This window comes from Canis lupus, chromosome 2 (assembly GCF_011100685.1).
Source record: "Canis lupus familiaris isolate Mischka breed German Shepherd chromosome 2, alternate assembly UU_Cfam_GSD_1.0, whole genome shotgun sequence".
Lineage (NCBI taxonomy): Eukaryota > Metazoa > Chordata > Mammalia > Carnivora > Canidae > Canis > Canis lupus.
In genome coordinates, this window is record NC_049223.1 from 47,780,318 (window position 1) to 47,786,317 (window position 6,000).

Consider the following 6,000-nt stretch of genomic DNA (forward strand, 5'->3'; position numbering starts at 1 on the left):
CCGTACACACCCAGCTTTTTAACACGACCTGCCCTTGCCTTGCTTCTTAGGAGTGGTTTTCAGTAGAGGTTTGGGGAGCGATACATCCTTCTAAAAAGGCACTTCAGAATTTTCAAGGACCAAGGGATCTGTGAAGTTTAAACTGCATGTTTGATACATTTCAAATTAATATTTTAATTATTGAATTAATATCTTTAGTATTTTTTTAACTTCAAGCAAAAAAAAAAAAAAAAAGGGTTTATTGGCTCACATAACTGCAAAGTCCAGGGGGATAGACTAGCTTTAGGCAGGGTTGGATCCGGGGGCACAAACATGGTCATCAAGTCTCTCCATAATTTGGCTCTGCTTTCCTCTGCACTGGTTATCTTTACTATTAATACAAACTAAAGAAATCAAACTTCAACAAAATGTGGCACTAACTTCTTCCTTGTAATTGGAGATGTTTGGTGTTTAGCTGTCAATTCCTCTCTCCACCCCTGTCCAGCCTGCCTGTGGCCCAGGACACTGACCATCATGGATTATATCATATGGGTTCATGGATCTGTGTCTTATTCGGGAATCTGCCCAAGGGGAGTCATTAGCAAGAGATAAGAGAATGAGGGAAAGCAGGGTTGGCTATTCATTGCCCAGCTCTCTCCCTGTGGCTCTGCTTTCCTCTCCTCAGAGACCCAAACGGGTCAAGCAGCATTCTACTAAACAGCTCCTTCTGGGTTCCCATGGCCTCCCTCACCGCTTGCCTCTTTTGGCCTGGGGATGCTAATGGGTTCCTGCACTTGCTAGCTCCAACATTCATCCCTTAACCCTGCCCACCCCTAGGTAGAGTCCCTGCATTAATCTTTCTCTGGTCATTCCATCTGCATGAGCCATCTGTCCCCAGCAGACTCAAGAATGGCATGGCCTACGAGGGTTTTGTTGTTATCATTGCCTCTTTCTGGTGATAAACACACCTAAGTTGCCTCAGTGGTGGCGGCATTCCAGTCTTTTTCTCCCATTGTCTCATTCCCTGATTTCCTGGGCTGTCCTCATCAACAGCTTCACTAATGCTGACCTGCCCCCTCTGCCAAAGCCAGCACCCCCAGAAAGTCCTAGCATTCAACAGCTCTGGACAGAAAGGGTCTCTGCCTTCATTTTCTTTCAGAATAGTCGTATCTTAAGCCTAGAGAGCTTTAAAAAAGAATCAGCTATGAAAGATTCTTAAAAATGACTCTCCCCCAGCACCTGTCACCCTATTTATTCTCAACACCCCATAAGTGATACTGCTTTAGGCAAGACTGGTTGTGTGAGCCTTTAACCAACAAATATCAGCAACTGGGAAGCCCATAAATAGCAGCAGAGAGGACAAACAGGATGACTCAGTAAGCCTTCTGAGTCAGACTGGCAGGGGCTGGCCTTCCCTCTTAATTATGGGGCGCTGGACCCATTGTCTCTGAAGTCACCTCAGAGTCTCGCCTAACAAATATCAGACATCCAGTTTTCTTTGAAGATGTGCAATTTTCCTCCTCCTACCTGCCATTAGAAAATAAAGTACCTGAGCTAAGAGGCTTCCTGGGGCCTCACATCTTTGTCCTCAGCAATTAACCCCTGAGACCTGCCACTGTCCATGCCATTGGCTGGCTGGTTCTGGCTTTGGCACCCTCGGTTCATGGGATCTGAAATGCGTCACTCCATCTCCCTGAATGTATCTCCTCTACCATGACGGTAGTAAACATTACCTAGCCACAGGGTTGTCCTGAGGATCAAAATCCATTTGGCCAATTATATGATGTTGGTAGAAAAGGTAAAAATATAGAGACAAGAAAAAGATCTGTGGCTGCCAGGAGGTCAGGGATGAAGAGGTGGAGGGCAGAGTATATTTAGGGCAGTGAGACTATTCTGTAAGATACTGTAGTGATGGACATATGACATATACCTGTCAGAACCCACAGGACAATACCACACCAAGACTGAACCCTATGCAAACTAAAGTCTCTGTTTCATGATAATGTATCAATGTCGGTTTGTCAATTATAACAAATATACTACGCTAATGCAAGATGTTAATAATAGAAGAAACTGTGCACTATCTGAATATGTAGACAGAAGCATCTACATGTATTTAGAGTTCAATATCCCTAACGAATAGTACTTGAAATTTGAGCCACATGGAATACAAATAAGATACAGTATGTTTGCAGGGAGCTGGAGAGAAAAGTAGACAGAGGGAAAGAGTTCTTTGCTACATATAATGTAAGTGGACCTGGGAGCATAGATCTTTGGAATCTAACAGTTGAGGTCATTTTTCCAAACCACTCCCAATTTCAGGGCACAGATTGTCTCAGTTGTACCCAAAAGATTTATTTAGCTAAAGAATGTGGCCGAAACAAGGAAGCAGCCATTAGGTTTTTCAGAGGATGAGAACACATCCTGTCTGGGGACATACACGCGTGCCCCAACTCAGAGCGGGCCCCACAGCTGTCCTGTCTTGCTGCAAGCCCTGTGGGGGATGTGGAGACCAGAGGGAAGCCGCTATGGGCAGAATGAGGATGGGCTATGCTGGAATGAGCCACTCCCTCAGAGAGTCTATAAATGAGGATGAAGAATTTCTGAACCAACGAGAGACCCAAACCCATCCAAGAATAGAAGCCTGGGGGGACAAGGGTTTTTTTTTTTTTTTTTTTAAGTTTCCCTCCATAGCAATCCAGATTAGAACATGGTTTCGAAGGAGGCTTTGGTTTCCCCTGGGAGAGCTCTAGTTTCAGAGTGGCTTTCCTGCAAAAAGAAGTATTCGATGAAATTCGCTGAATAAGTGAGGATAAGTGTGAAAGTGGAGAAGAATGTTAGGCAAGGTCCCAAGCATGAGTTGCCACAGGAGGGGGAGACATCTCAGCAGCCAGAGGTACCTAATGAGAATATTAAGGTACGCAGACAAGAACGATGGCCAAGGCGGAAAATCAGATTACTTGGTGGTTATGACGAGCATGGGCTCTCAGTGTAATAGACTTGAGTTCTAATCTCAGCCTCATCGCTTACTCACTGACTGATCTTGGGCCAGTTAATGAACTTTAGTGAACCTTAGTTTCCTTACTGTAAAGTAAAACTAAAACTCCCTAATGTGCGTGGGATTAGATGCAATTACACATATAACATACTTAGCACCCTGCCTGCCACATAGTAAGTGCTTAATATGTTGTAGCCATTATACACTTCAAATTTCTTTCTAACATTGGTTTAAGAGTTATGAAGGAAATAGATAAGAAAAGAGATGAGGAAAGAGAGAAAGTTAAATTCTCCGATGACCCCATTAAATGTAGAAGAAGATAGTCTCAGCAAGGTTCTAGCAGATAAACCAAATGGGTCCCTGCCCCACTTAGTGAAGGGAATGTTTCTGATCTCAGCATGACTTTGACCTGATATGACCCTAGGGTGCTGGGGGAAATGTAAGGATGCGGGTGACTGAATTTAGGGTAGGTGGTTGGTTTTGCAGGAGCTATTTGGGTTTTGGAAGAAGAGTGCCATACTGTGATGTATCAAGAAACTGGCATTTTAATATCATTCTTTGTTTCTATTACAGTTTTAAATAAATTCGAGAAGGCTTCACTTCTTGTAATATGTCCTTGGAAGCAGGGTCAGAAACAGAAAGGATGAAGCCAAACCCCCCACCCCATGTGTCTACTGTGCCACTACCAGAAGGGCAGACAGGCCCTTGCCAAGCTCAGCAGACCCCAACCTCCCGGTTGCCTTCATTCCCACATGTCATTCAGACACCCCACCCCAGCACTTTCAGTCTGTAGGACAAAAAGGAAAAGCTGAGAGTATTCTTACAAAATGCCGTTATAAGATCAAGGGAATGGTTTTGAATGCATTTGCTTACTAATGGGAATTTTTACAAAAGGGAAATAAAAGAGAAATTAGTTCAAATTTCCCTAGACAGATGTTTTAAAGAAATCTGAGCCTTCTGAAATGCCACCAAAAAGCTTTTCTATTCTGAGAAAAAAATCAAAATTGTTGTTAGTTAAATGTTTAATGTTTATTATCACCAGTATATTAGTTTTAGAGCAAATTTACACCACATTGGAGTTACATTTTCATGTTCTATGAGTACATTTTATACATCATCAGGGTCCCCGGTGTAATCAAAGTAACAATACAATAGGCCCATTTTATAGAAGCTAGAGAACAACATTACTATTTTCTTAAATTTGTTTAGAAACATATACTGCCATGCCTTTTCTTTAATAATATTGTCAAGTGTTTGGCCAGATATCTCTGACCAGGCAATGCAATCCTTAATTCTTATATTATTCTGAGAATAATTACTGTCACCAAAAGTGTGTGATGATTCAGTTTACAAAAGAGTACATTGTGGCCAGAGCCTGTTGGCCTTGAAGATGACATTCCCACATGTTCAGGAAGGTCAGAACTGAGTTACATCAGCTCTTTGTTGAAAGCATCCCACTGAAGTCTGATAAATGCCAGAAAAGAGAAATCAGAATGTTTGCCTATTTATCCTGTATAAAGTAGCGTCAGATTAACAGATCAGGACAAAATAGGGAGCTACCCTGTTGTTCAGAGGAAACGTGTATGAAAAAAATGCTATTCTTGACCAACCTGGGGCCTCTCACATGATAATTTACGGGAGCATTTACAGCCTTCGAACAATGAGAAATGAGGGGGAAGGGACACAAAATAGCAAGAAACCTCATTGGTGATTGGTGTCAATTGATTATTGAATGACAATATTTGCTACAGTGCTTGCTGTGTCTTTGCTAGTTTAACCACATGCTATATTCCCTGATGGATCCATGTGATCCATCAAGATCATAGCAGTTTTGTATTTGCTTTAGGGAGATCACACATCAAGAAACATTTACTTATAAATCCCCAAACATTCTGATATGGTAGTAAAAATGAATGCATGTGACAGACATGAAGGTAACAGCCCCTGACTTCCTCCTGTAGGAAAGCAAAGGTACCACAGAGATTGAGCTTTGCACGCAAGGACAACAGTGAGTGATCCTAAGTAGTTCTATACTCCCCGAGGAAAAGGATTACTTCACTTTCTGGGGAGGAGTTTATTTACACAGCATGAACAATCTGCTGAATTTTAATTCCACCCTTCCTCAAAAAGAAGTTTGAGCTCTGCTTTCAAAACAAGCCCAAGAAATAACAGATTGAAGGGGCCCAAGATACAAAAATTTCAGACTGCTAGCAAGAAAGTCAAGTATTAATCCTTCTGAAGTCGCCTTCATACCCTTGAAGCTCTTGAACAGGCAGCAGTTCCTCAAGCTGCAATGTCGGTGGCCCCTCAAACTCAGCGTGCGTTTGCTTCAAGCATGACACTGACTCTCACCTTGTCCCAGAAACAAAAAGCCAAAGGTGAATCCCAGGAACCCTCAGCACTCTGGGAATGACTCAGCATTGATGATGAGCCCTGTGAAGAAATCCAGATGAAGTCAGGAAAACAGGTGTGGGATACTGGGATACTAAGAAATTGTTTTTTCTTTCTCATTTGTAGATTTTCCATTTTTGTTGTATCACATGCTTCGTTCACAGGATGTGTGACAATCCATGCCGCTGTCCACAGGGACCTGTGTCTTGGTGTGGAGATCCAGAGACCAGGCTGCTTGCCTGGAATGGCCACAAAAAAGCAGTATCTTCTCAATGTTGAGGTTGCCCAGAGATTTGTCCTCACTTCAGTCATTTTCTTCTACAACATATTCTCCTTTGGTATTCTCATCCATTCCCCCTGAGTAATCTTATCCACTGTTGCAATTATTAACTATATTCAGTCAACAACATTCAAATCACCCTACCTCCCCACTGAGCACCAGTGCCATATACCCAACCCCTTGATGGACATCTGCCCTGCTTGTCCGCAGGCCCCTGGCACCAGCAAGGACCCCACCATAACCCAGTGAGCAGCGCCTCCATTCCAACAAAGCACCTAAACCAGACACACTTGAATGTCATCTTTGGCTTTCTCTTCCTCCAATCCAACTCATGACCCCAGTTCTCCAATTT